This window comes from Nylanderia fulva, unplaced genomic scaffold, assembly GCF_048542155.1.
Source record: "Nylanderia fulva isolate GAGA-0341 unplaced genomic scaffold, ASM4854215v1 Scaffold61, whole genome shotgun sequence".
Classification (NCBI taxonomy): Eukaryota; Metazoa; Arthropoda; class Insecta; order Hymenoptera; family Formicidae; genus Nylanderia; species Nylanderia fulva.
The window spans coordinates 42,450-56,610 of NW_028190710.1; the positions used below are offsets into that span (position 1 = coordinate 42,450).

At 44.9% G+C, this 14,161-nt stretch overlaps 1 pseudogene; it reads right to left on the reverse strand.

The window, feature by feature from the left end:
* Positions 1 to 12,736: 12,736 nt before the first annotated feature.
* LOC146720769 (uncharacterized) lies at positions 12,737 to 13,825 on the reverse strand (annotated as a pseudogene).
* Between the last annotated feature and the right edge of the window lie 336 nt (positions 13,826 to 14,161).

The following is a 14,161-nucleotide window of genomic DNA, read 5'->3' on the forward strand; positions in this document are numbered from 1 at the left end:
TAGATCAAACAATAAAAAAAATTATGTTATGAAATGTATTAATTAGATCATTTATATTAGTAAATTGTTATTTTTTATATGGCAAAATACAAATCTTCACATTACCATTTTTTCAATAATTTTTTCTAGGCAAAAAAATATAATGTTTAAAATCAAAGGTTACAATAATTATTTGCAGGATTACTTGGAACGATAACAACAATTTACACTTAATACTACGTGATACGACTATCAAAGCGTCGCTGTAAACTAAACTGTATGTATTCTTGATTGAATTTGTACCAGAAACCTGTTCGTTTTACTAATTATTTACTAACATAAATTATTTTTTTTTTTAATGATTTAACCTAGTACATTATTACATGATCACTTATACATAGCAATTAAATCATTAATAATCAAAAAAACTAAATTTTCGACGAAACAATAAATTATTGATAAAAAACTATAGAACTGTGGGTAACAACTGTATTTCATTTGAAAAATTTTCACTTTTTCCCATGGTCGACATATAAGATTAACATATTTTGACAACTTAAGATGCAATAATAAATTATTTTATGAGACACAAATAATAACTTAAATTTATCAAAACAAAACTCAAATCTTCTGCAAAAAAAAAATAAGACTGAAAAAGTGTATCCAAACTACTTAATTAATCCTATCAATAATTTGTTATAAAAAGGTTATTACATTATTGAATTCGATATTTTCTGACAGAAGCAATTAAAAACATTCTACCCACTGTTAAGCCATCCAGTCAGCTTCTTGCTCAGTTTTCCTATGACCAATCTGTGAAAAAATGAGGCAAGTATTGAGCTCTATTCTTTCATAAAATAGCTCTATATGCGGTATTTCTTTTGTATTATACGGTGTTACATTAATATCTGATTATAATATAGTTTCTAATTAGATAACGTCGTATTTATTATTATGGTAAATTATCTGATCCTTCGTCCAAAGATAGATCTCGTTTAATAGAATGCAAATTCTTCTATGCTTCTTAGTTATCCATTCTAAAGAATCTCTCCATTTAGTGTGATATTAAGATAATTTATACCAAATTCATCTTTTTTATTGATGTAAGTGAATAGTAGCGCGTTGTTGCATTTCTATTAGTTATTCATATTTCGTTATGAGTGCTAAAGATTGATCTAACGATCATTTGCATCTTCTGTATTAATGTCACAAGAGCTTTTATTCTTTTTCACCATTTTCCCTGCAGCATCATGCTTTGCCATTTTTTGTCGGTGCAATCTCCTGATTCTCAAAAACTAGATTAACTGTACTATGTACATAGTGAAGAAAATGGACTATAGCACTGTGGTTGCCAGACTCCTGAGAAGATCATAAATTGGTTCATGTAATGATTTTCCGCAATAAATCTTGAAAAAATAATGATAAGGAACAATTATAGTAATTATAGTATACATATATATTATTAATATATATGTAAATGTGTATAATTGTAATAACTTTAACGATACCATGCCACTTTATTTTAATTGCAATACAGAATGAATTTATATTTATTGTATGAATATTGAAAAAATAAAGAATGAGCCCCTCATCGCCCATCTACGTGAGAACGCAACTATATGAGTTTTTTAGCTCACGCTTTTTAACACGACATACATATTTCTGTCTGAGATAATTTTTTATTGATGATACTTTTTGAATGTCATGAAGCCTAGGTCAAATTAGAAACTTATTTGCACTTTAATTGCAGCGCGTACAGCACGAAGTTATTTATTAAGCGCCAGAGAGCCATATTTATCTGTGGCGCTTATAGTTATAGAAGATTTGATTTGATTGAAATTTCCTACTAGCCCGGTACAATGAAAATTAATTTGCTCCGTAATTCCGGTACCCAAGTTGTAAGATCAGAAAAATTAAACATGGCGGCCTGCTCTCAAAAAAACTTTCGATGGGTTAGTAGAATAATAATTGAAATAAGGAGTTGTAACAATGTATAAATTAAAAAACCTCCAATCATTCTTAGTCAAATTTCGCGAATTCGTTATCAACTTCCGATTTGGTTTTAGACCGGATTTTCGGGAGAATTAATTGATCAGAAAACTTTGCATTGTTGCTTTGAAAACGGGTGTTGTTTGTATATTAAGTAAAATTATAAATGATTACAGTTCTCAGGTCAAGTACAATGAAGTCTACGCTTAAAAAGTTTATGAGTATTTGTCCGTAATATACGATAAAACAATTACATATTAATTATTCAAAGAACAAGTAAGAAATAAAATATCAGTAAAAGATACAAAAAAAATTATCAATTTGACTCTGAAAAGTAAGTGAAATGGTCTCACAAAGGCAAAGTACCAAAACTGTATTAGTGTTTTGATAATGATTGATTAATATTCCCATTACCCAGCAGGTTCAGGGTTGGCATATGTTGATTGGGATTTAACATATCGAGTGAAATTGATTGAAACAGACAGAGAAAAGTTTTGTTGTATGCATCGGGTCAGTGTTTTTAAAAAAACCATATACTATCATATACTCTAAAGCACCAAAGTCTTCATTTCGATCATAAATAATATATATTTATTAAAATTTTAGCAGAAGTCTTTTAATAGAAAATAGTAGGTCTTGTGATCATGAAGAATAGGTTTTGAATAGCAAGGTTACAATTACATTTACAACCTACAAGTTTTAGTCGGAAAAAACAGAAGCAAAAGGTATTTGTATATAGTTTTGTTATATTCACTCGTTGTGTCTGTAGGCTTTTAAAAATACGTGTGAATCCTTTATTCTAAGCTAATCTTCTTCTAATGTAAGACTTTGTACTTCAACGGTTGTAGTGAATTATTCGTACAGAGTTGTTGACATTATTCTAAAAGACATTGAGAAAAGCCATATAGTTTTTGACGGCAGTTTTTCATTGTACCGGAACTAGGTTTAACTGTGAGGACCTTTTTTGTGCACAGGGCTTGACCCTTTTCTTTTATGATTTTTTGGACGATAGGGTTGGTAAGAAAGGACGAATGAGAGTAGAGAAGACGAGATAGGCGAAATTGGGTGAAAGCTGTTGAAAGAGGTGAAATCGAACGAAAAAGGGTGAGAAGGCGTCGGGAGGGTTGAATGATGAAATATGGATGAAAGAGGCGAAAGATGGTGAATGGAAAAGTGAAAGAGGACCGCGAAACGAGGGTGAGAGGACGAAAGAGGACGCCGAAAGATGGTGAAAGAGGCGAAAGAGGGTGAAAGAGGACGAAAGAGGATTGAAAGAGGAGTTGAAAGCGGGTGAAAAGAGGACAACAGAGAGTGAGAGAGAACGAAAAAAAAACTGAAAAAAAATAGGAAAAAAGAGGTGAGTTAGGGCCAAAAGAGGGGTGGGAGGGGGGTGGAAGGAAGTAGGGGCGGGGGGGACGGGATGTGGGAGGGAAAGGGGTGGGGTGGGGAGTTAGGGGGGTGAGTAAAAGGTAAAGGATTTAAATATATATATATAAAATTCCTGATGAGTCGCGGCCGGACGAGAAAAAAGGAGAGGGAGGGGTATTTTCCTTTTCTTTAAAAAACGCACTTTTTGACCGCTTGTATCTCCAACGGCTAAACGTTTTTTATTCCTTCTGGCTCAAATTACTCCGTGGCGTTCCCGCCTTTCGGTATATTAGTGCAATTCAAAATTTTTATATTTGGGTAGTTCTACCCCCCCTGTGCGCACGAGAAAACCGTATCGACGGTCACGACCTGTTAAAAAAAAAAAAAAAAAAAAAAAAAAGGTTTGTTGTCTTCCAAATATAGGCCAATTAAATTCGGTATAGTCCGAGCAAAAATACTAGCACGACCCCCGCGCGATCACGGGACAACGTGCGGGTCACCTGCCCCCGAAAGAAACAGCATGATGGGAAGTGGATCGGGCCTCGCCCCAAACGAGCAAATTCTAAATTTTTTCAGAAATGGCGAAGCTCGAAAAAAAGGGCCCGCGGGCGGGGTGCGCTCAAACAACTAACCGATTTATACTCTTGATCTTGCCCCGGGGGGTTCGATAATCGGTTTATCTATTGGGTACAAGGTATTTTTAAAAAATTAAAACCGAGTGTGTTAATCAAAAAGAACAAAAAAATTTTCATTCGGCCTGCAACCCACTGACTTCACTCCTCCTTATCGGCGCGAAAGCGTCGAGACCATTCGACCTACGCTCCCCTTTTTTTTCTATTCTTGGTCCTCGAGTTTCAACGCCTTTCCGCGCTGGCGATAACTCCCCGTCGACATCAAGTAACACCAAAGGGGGTTTGTCAAAAATATGGGTGGGGGACGGGGGTTTGCGGAACATAAGTTTGGTCCTTCGAGCGGTTTAAAGGGCAGAGGGGGTTAGTGATTGGACTAAAAGTAATAAACAATCGATGACGTTTAAATTAATTCTCAGAAAACCCCTTCTTTCCACCTTTTTCCGGGCATTAGAGAATTTAAGAAGATGGAAAAAAAACAATTATACGCCCCCAACGGGTTCGCTCTCGAATTGGGCGTCCCCCCGGAAACCCGGGTGCATGCGTTTAAACTCATTTCAGCTTCTCCAAGGGGTACGCTGAAGCACAAAAGGGAGAAGTGGAGGATTTTCAACCCCAAAAGATGGAGAGTCCTGAGGAAATCTCTTCGCCTTCTTCAAACTCCTCGAGGATAAGCCCGACTGTGAGTCAGAACCAATTATTCAATTATTTAAATAAAAAATCATGCGGGTTTGGGCGCTTTTTTTCCACTCCCAGCTATTCAATTTTCCATCTTTAACGGGGCTTGACGAATGGGAGAGCTTTCGCGATCGCTCACGGTTTAATTATAAATAATAGGGGGCTCTCAGATTTAGTCGGATGCACTTTCTCGTTTCAAAATTTTTTCCCGATGTGCTACAAAAGCCCATAGCCAGTTATCTGACCGCGGGTAATTCAAAATTCCTTTTGGCAGCGTTAAGGGGGCGTTTCGAAATAAACCGATTAATCGAGATGCCTTATCTTTCCCTTTTTTTCGGGGGCCAACCTTGTTTCGCGAATCATCGTCCGAAATTTTATTCGTTGCCCCAAAAAAGCGGGAAAAAGCGTCGAGTCGTTTTTTAAACGTTAAATCGATCCTTACGATATCTCGATGACATCCTCGTTCACCCGCATATTAAAGGCTTGACCAAACCACAAAGACGCGCTGAAAAAAAAAAGTTTTTCGAAAGGGAATCCCCCCCGCGACGTACGACGAATTCTGCATTTTTATCATCCGCGCGGGGTGCACTTGAGGGGAAATCCCAACCCATAAAAGGGTCAAGTTCAAGTCGCGAAATAAAAGTAGCCAGTGCTATGCTCGGTAGCGGCGGGGAAACCTAAAAGTTTCGGGCTGGTAAAACAGCATTTCCTCAAACATTCCAAAATTCCTTCACAAAGTGTTATCAACATCGAGATCACTGCTGGACAGACTCAACATTTAGTATTTTTTCTTGGTTAAACCAGCACCCTTCAAATGGAAGACATTTTTTGTCTCATGGGTTAGCGTAGTAAAAAAAAAAAAAAGCTCCCAAAAATACGCAGCATCACGTCCATGGGAAGGAGATCCGGGTGATGCGCCCCCGCGCGGCCCTCCTTACAAACAAAACCTCGATACCTCTTTGGGGGAAACCCGGTCCACAGGGGCTAAAAAAAAAAGCCATCTCAGAAGGCCCAAATCTTTGATTTCTCGCCACAGGACGCGACCATAGGTTTAGAAGCTAAACCGACGTCAATGACCAAATTAACAAAAGTCGGGGGGTTTTTAGCAAGCAAATATTCGGTGGCAAAACCGTTGATTTACGCGCTTTTCCCGTTTCTCACAATTGTCGCATAAGCGCGAAACGAAAAAACACGCGAAAAGTCCTTTCCCCCGTCTCAGAAACAAATTTTGGGAAAGGGCAATTTTTGTTTGGCTAAAGACAATTCAAAGGGACATGTTTCGAGCGATCTGAAAGCGCTCGACAACGTCAACAACTCTCTCCTCGAAGCTCGATACGATCAATACGATCCGTTCATTGACGAACAAGGATTGATCCGGGTTGGTGGACGGCTGCAGAATTCATAATTTTTCCATACAAACAAAACATCCTATTCTTCTCACATCTCATCCACTTATCATCTGGTTGATTCGTGACGCTCACGTTTCGACTCTCTCACGCAGGATATCAATTGACTCTTTCCATTCTAAAGCAAGAGTACCTAATATTACGAGCTAGAACACTAGTCAAAGCAGTCATACATCGATGCGTGACATGCGCTCGTGAACAAGCCTCACGCCCCACTCAACTCATGGGCCAACTGCCACGCGCTCGCGTGACCGTCTTCATCACGAGCATTTCAGTATTGCGGAGTAGATTGTTGCCGGGGACCCATTGACACTCGAGCTTCATCCGGTCGCGGGATCAAATCTATCAGACATACATTGCAGTATTCATATGCTTGGGCTACTCGAGCAATTCACCTTGAGTTGGTAGGAGGATATTCAACTCATGACTTCTTAAATGCTTACACGAGGTTTTGTGCCCGTCGAGGATTGCCGTCTGACATGTATTCAGACAATGGAACGAACTTTATCGGGGCAGAACAAGAAATTAGCAAGGGCTTACAATGACGCTTGAGAGATCCCAGATTTTCTCAATCAAACAGCATCAGACAAAGTTTCCTGGCATTTATGCCCCCCACATGCTCCTCACTTCGAGGGCTTTGGGATGCAGGAGTACGCAGCGTAAAATATCATTTAAGGCGAATCCTCGGTACGCATAAATTAACTTTCGAAGAGCTTACCACTCTTCTAAGTAAGATCGAAGCATGCCTAAATTCTCGACCTCTCGGACCTCTCACTGCGTCTATCGATGACTACGAAGGTCATTGACTCCGGGGCACTTTCTCATCGGGGACCGCTCTAAACTACGTATCCCGAACCTCTGTTTTACATTAACTGAAAATCGCCTGTCACGATGGCAGCTTGTACGACAACTTGTCGAACGGTCTCTGGAAAATTTGGCAAGCCGACTATATAAATACATTACAACAAAGGAGCAAGTGGCGAACGAAACAACCTTCGGTTAAAAATCGGAACCATGGTATTATTGAGAAATGCCACATTACCGCCATGCAAATGGCAACTAGAAGAGTAATCCAATGTTTCCTCGGGCTCTGACGGTTTGACTCGCGTCGTCTTAGTGAAGACAGCGACTTCCGAATATAAGCGTCCTATCGTACAATTATGCATCCTTCCGATTGATATCGAGACGCAATCCGACGACGAGTCGGGCAAACCTCTATAGAATCAATTTAATATCAATCTTAATGTAATAATTCAATAATCTTAAGGATCAATGTATCATTCATACGTTATTTCTCTAGTTATAAGCGATATATCATGTAGATAATTTTCCCTTTATTCAATACCGTCAATAAGTTTAGTAAGGATCAAATCTGCATTGAAAACGATAGCGAATGGCGGGCGGCGCCAAGCAAGTAATACAAGGAGAATACGTTCTCCATCACCGTACAATCGAGACGAATTGTTAATCCTTCATTTAATTCGAAACTATAGTTTCGAGGCGGGCGGTATGTTTGCGCACGAGCAAACCGTATCGACATGTTCGACGATTCTGTTGAAAAAAAAAAAAAAAAGGTTTTGTTTTGTTCTTCCTAATATAGGCACAAGTTAAATTCTGTATACGTCCGAGCAAATAATACTAAGCACGACCACGTCGCGATCACGGTTGACAATCGTGCGGGTCACCTGCTCCGTACGACAAACAGGCATGATCGGAGTGTGATCGGGCCTCGCGCCACCGAGCAAATTCTCAATATTTTCAGACAATCGGCGAAGCTCGAACAGTAAGGTCGCAGGCGAGTGCGCTCGAACAACTTAATCCCGATTATACTCTTGATCTTGCTCCGGGTCTTCGATTATATCTGTTTATCTATTGAGTACAAAGTGTATTGTTTAAAATTAAACCGAGTGTGTTAATCAACAAGGAACTATTAACTTCATTCTCGCCTTGCAAGCCACTGACTTCACTCCTCCTTATCGGCGCGAAAGCGTCGAGTACCATTCGACCTACGCTCTCCTTTTTCTATTCTTGGTCCTTCGAGTTATCAACGCCTTTCCTTGTCGCTGAGAAGCGATAACTCCTCCGTCGACCATCAAGGTCAACACCGATACGGTGTGTCGAAATTATCGTGTGCGACAAAGGGTGCGAACACCCCCAAAAAATGGACTTTGATGGTGCAGGATAAGGAGACTTGTAGTGTCTTTTAAGGTCTTTTAGGGTTTGAACATGGCCGGAGACACTACCCCGCGTCTCCTAATACATAATAATGTCGTAAAATCGTATATAAGTGTATAAATACAAATATAAATACATATTCATATTTACATTTGTGTAATCCTTTAAAAAAAGTAAAAGAGGCGCCCAGTTAACGGCATGCCAGTAACAAAAAATTACCCATTGCAAACCCTAAGACTAATTGTAAAATCCTAAGACTTTTAAAAATATTTTTAATAAAAATGGTTGTACAAGATAGTTATTTTTATCTATAGTAAGCAAAGAGGACCGTCGTATTTTAATTTGAAATATGACAGAGGTGGTGACGGGTTCTTTGCTCATTTATTTAGATGTTTATCATATATAATGGATGATATAATCTCTAAAAACTTATCTTTAAAAAAAAGATAAAAAAAAGGCGCCCAGTTAACGGCGCTCAGTTAACGGCGTCCAGTTAACGGCCAGTAACAAAAAATTACCCATTTCAAATTCATGTAGAATCCTATGAAAAATTAATTATTGCAAACCCATGTAGAATTCTATGCAAAATAAACCATTGTAAACTTATGTAGAGAATTTTACGAAAAATTATCCATTGTAAACCCATGTAGAATTTTACTACAAAAGTTTTAACTACCTGACGTGCCAATTGATCAGTGCAGGATGTAATATGCACATATATAAGAAAGAGAGTGTGTGTGTGAAAAGAATCGAGGCCTTTTAATGTTCGTATCCATTTAATTTTACGACTTTCAATCGGTACAGACTTTTCCTTCGGTCGCACGTCCGCACGCGATAACTGACGGGGGCCGAATCTCTCGAACCCGCGCTATCTATTCTCTTCCTGCCCGTTCCTACGACCTTCGAGAATTTTCTCGACTCATCCTTTTTAATTTCGCTTGTGTTATTGTTTTCGAGTCTCGATTATCGTCTTTGTCTCCCCGTCTTGTCCGTTGTGTCTTTTCACTTGTTTATTTTGTCTCGCGTCTCGCTTTTCCTTTCGTCCCGCGTAAGTTTCGCATATATGTAAACTGGGGAATATGTGACGATATAATCGCCACAGTACTCCCCGCCAGTGCTATACCGATAGCACGATATTTCGATGTTCGGACGCTACGAATTACATTTTCCTTTATACGTAAGCGCGACGCAAAATTACACACATAAAATCAAAACAAAAAAACAATAAGAGAACGCTAATATAATATAATCGTGTCGTTCGTGCTCGCATATGCGTACGCGTGTCAATTACTTGAGAACCAAAAAAAACAAAAAATATAAGATAGAGAAATAGCGCTATAAACCGCGAAACCAATAGAAATAGAATACAATAAAATGAAATAACTTGCTTAACGTGTGAATTCTCCCAGAACCTCGCGACCCGAAATAATTATTTCCTATCCTACGTCACAGGCCCGCCTGGAAACGGTCCGGGAACCGGACTCTTCTCCCTGCTCTCGTCGTCGTCTCGCCTCGTCGGAGCGGCGGTCCCGCGTCCTCGCGCTCCTCTCGTCGATTGACCTCACTGCCTCGGTCCCGCGCCGTCGATCCCGCCGGCCCGTCGCCTCCTGTATCGCTTTCTGAAAAAATATACGCGGGCTTTAGTCGGTCTATCGTGACCGTTCTCTCTTTGCCGTGCATGCGCACGACAAAGACTTTCTCGCTGCGACTGATGACCTCGTACGGTCCCTCGTATGGCTCCTGCTGCATCCTTTTTGGTCCGTCGCGCCGCACAAACACCCGCCCGGCCGTCGCTAGGTCCTTGAAGACGAACGGTCGTCGCTCTCCATGCCGGGTCCCGTCCACCGGTCGCAGCCTCTCGAATCGCTCACGCAGCGTCCTGACGAAGTCGACGGCACTGTCCTCGTTGTCCGTCGGCAGCCGACTTAGGAACTGCCCCGGGATCCTCAGCGCCTGACCGTACACCAGTTCGGCTGTGGTCGCCTTCAGGTCGTCCTTCCACGCTGCTCTGATCCCCAGCAGGACGGTCGGCAATGACTCCGTCCAGCGGTCGTTTCGCTGGCACCTGATCGCCGCCTTGAGCTGGCGATGAAACCGCTCGACCATCCCATTCGCCTGCGGGTGATATGCCGTCGTCCTCAATTTTTCTGCTCCCGTTATCTCGCTCAGTCGTCGAAACAGACCGGACTCAAACTGAGTCCCCTGGTCTGTCGTAATTCGGAGGGGTGCCCCAAATCGGCAGATCCACCCCTCATAAAACGCTCTCGCGATCGTCTCTGCCTCCTGGTCCCGCACGGGGAACGCCTCAGGCCATCTCGTGAAACGGTCCACGCACGTGAGACAGTACCTCTTGCCCTCTGAGACTGGCATTGTGATGATGTCTAGATGCACGTGCTCAAATCTGCTAGATGGAGCAGCAAATTTCTCTAGCGGTGCCGAGACGTGTCGCGACACCTTGGACCGCTGGCAGGGCACACAGGATCGAGCCCAACCCCGGCAGTCCACGTTCATCGACGGCCAAACGTAGCGCTGCGCCACGAGTTTGCCCGTCGACCTGATTCCCGGGTGCGCCAGGCCGTGCACCAGGTCGAATGCGGCCCGACGGAAAGGCTTTGTCAAATATGGCCTCGGTGTCGGCGTCGCTGTGTCGCAGTAGATCGCAACTCCGGTTCCGGGGATCTCCACCTTGCTCAGCCTTAGTCCCGTCTCCCGTCTTAAATACTTCTCGAGCTCCTCATCGGTCCTCTGTGATTCCGCCAGTGCGGCGTAATTCATAGGAGTTCGGAGCTCCTCGATTCTCGATAGCGCGTCCGCCACGACATTCTCCTCGCCCGTCACGTGCCGGATGTCCGTCGTAAATTGTCCGATGTAGTCTAAATGGCGGAACTGGCGCGGCGTGCTCCTCTCAGGTTTCTGTCGGAAAGCAAAGATGATTGGCTTATGGTCGGTATATACCGCGAACGCGCGCGCTTCCAGCATGTGCCGAAAATGCTTGACCGCCAAGTATATCGCTAGTAGCTCTCTATCAAAGGCGCTATACTTCGATTCGGCTGGGCTTAGCTTCTTCGAGAAGAATGCTAACGGCTCCCAGCCGTCGCTGCCCCGCTGTTGTAATGCCGCGCCGATGCTTTGTTCGGACGCGTCAGTAAACAACGCGAGCTCCGCGCTCGTCCTTGGGTGCCTCAGAAGCGCGGCCTCGGCCAAGCCTTCCCTCGATGTTTCGAATGCTCGTTGAGTCTGCTGCGTCCACGATATCGGCGTCTTGCCCTTAATGTTTTCTCGAAGCAGGTCATTGAGCGGTGCCAAAATCTCGGCAGCTTTAGGCATGAATCTTCGGTAAAAATTTACCATGCCTAAGTACCTTCTCAATTCCTTCGCGGTCCTCGGCATCTGACACGCGAGGATTGCTTCCACTCGCGCCGGCAGCGGTCGTGTTCCTTCGTCGGACACCTCGTATCCGAGGAATTCCACCCTTCGTTGTCCGAATACGCACTTCGTGGGGTTGATCACTACCCCGTATACTCGCAAACGCTCAAACACCGTCCGTAGGTGCTCGTGGTGTTCTTCCTCTGACGATGACGCGACGAGGATGTCATCGATGTATGCGTAGCAGAATTCAAGGTCGCGCAAAACCTCATCGATGAACCGCTGAAACGTCTGTGCCGCGTTGCGTAATCCGAACGACATGTATGGAAATTCATACATGCCGAACGGCGTGGTGATCGCCGTCTTCGGGATGTCCTCCTCCGCTACCGGTATCTGGTGGTATGCCCGCACTAGGTCCAGCGTGGTAAAAACTTTCCTACCGCCGAGGGCCTGCGCGAAATCCTGTATATGTCGCACCGGGTAGCGATCCGGGACCGTTCGCGCGTTCAGCGCCCTGTAGTCTCCACAGGGTCGCCACTCTTCGTCCTTTTTTGGCACCATATGTAAGGGCGCCGACCAACTACTTCTTGAAGGTCGCGCGATTCCAGCTTCCACCATCCTTCTGAATTCGTTCTTCGCGGCCGCCAATCGGTCCGGAGCGAGCCTCCGCGGCCTACACGCGACAGGCGGTCCCGGTGTCGTTTCTATATGATGTCGCGTTGTGTGGATCGTTTCTCTTGGACGCCCGTTCGGCCTCGCGATGTCCGCGTACCGCTCCAACAGCCGGTGATACGGCGTCTCTCTTGTGACCGCTTTGACGCAGGGTGCATCGCATCGGATGCATCGTCCGCGCGCGGTCAAGCTCGTCACCTGGTCGACGAGACGAGAATTTCGCAGATCGACGAGGAGTCCGTAATGCGCCAGAAAATCGGCGCCGATTATAGGTCGCGAAACGTCCGCGATCACGAATCGCCACAAAAATGCACGTCGTAATCCAAAATTTAAAACTAATGTTTCTGTCCCGTATGTACATATTGGTGTGCCGTTCGCGGCCGAAAGCTCGTAGGTCGATCTCTGTCGCGGTCCCCGAACCATTTTCCGAGGATACACGCAGAGATCCGCGCCCGTGTCAATTAAAAAACTCACTTTTGTGTTCGCGTCGGTCACGAACAGGCGACGCGCCCCGTGGCCTGAGTCACTCGCCGCCACTAGCGACCGGCCCCCGCGTTTCCCGGTTGTTGCATCGAGCAGGGCGGCCTGCATTGTCGAGCGCTCGGTCCGAATCGCCAGTGATACCAACATATTCCACTGGCCGGCGGATCACGGCCTGCCGAGCGCGCTCGCGGGCGCGAACGCGAACGCTGGCGCGAACGCGGGCGGCGCCGATCGTCGTCACGGTCTTCTCCATATCGGTCACTCCCGATCGCCTCGATCGATCTCCGTATGGCCGTCAACTGCTCCGCCATCTCCCGCTGCATCTCTAGTCGCATCTGCGTCATTCGCAGCTCCATTTTCGCCTCCAGAGACATCGGGTCGCACGCGCTCTGACCCTGAGGAGCGGCGAATCTCGTCGTCTCCGCCACCTGGAACACCGGCGCCCGGGAAGCCTCCACGATCGCGTCCGCGATATCCGCCAGCTGCTCGGGCGTATCTGCCGTACGCGTTATTAAATGCGGCTGAAGGTGAGCTGGCAACCGACTCAGCCAGATCGTCCGCAACACCTGGTCGCCAACCACGTTCCCGGCAAGACCGCGAAGGTGGCGTAAAAATTGCGATGGCTTTCGATCGCAAATCTCCTCGTGTTCAAGGAGCCTCCGAGTCTTGTGCTCCTTGCGACAGACTTAGTCGCTTAACAAGCTCGGTTTTCAAAGTCTCGTACGCGCGCTCCGGGGGCGGATTCATAATTATATCGCGCACTTCGGTGGTATAACGCGGTCCGAGGGCAGTCAACGCGTACCCGAACTTCGTCGCGTCGACCGTAATTCCGGCGGCCCGGAAACTCCGGTCGACGATGTTAAACCAGAGCTCCGGATCCGTCGGCGTGAACTCTGGCATTCGCATGCCCACTCGACTCACCTCGGGGGCAGGTAAATAATACCCCGGTGGCTGCTCCACCCGGGCCGATTGCATCGCACTCAGGTGCGAATTCGGCGCCTGAATCCCCGGCCGCTCGAGCGCCCGCGCCTCCGGCTCCACGCGTGGAATAGCGTCTTCGCCGTCTCGCATCACCGGCATGTCGCTCTTTCTCATTCACTCGACAATCGATCGCGAAACTGTCCTCACTCTCGATGAAATGTCTTGTCACAAAAATAAAATTAAAAAAAAATGTTTTCTTCGCGTATGCACGATCACGTCGGGGTCACCACTTTAACTACCTGACGTGCCAATTGATCAGTGCAGGATGTAATATGCACATATATAAGAAAAAGAGTGTGTGTGTGAAAAGAATCGAGGCCTTTTAATGTTCGTATCCATTTAATTTTACGACTTTCAATCGGTACAGACTTTTCCTTCGGTCGCACGTCCGCACGCGATAACTGACGGGGGCCGAATCTCTCGAACCCGCGCTAT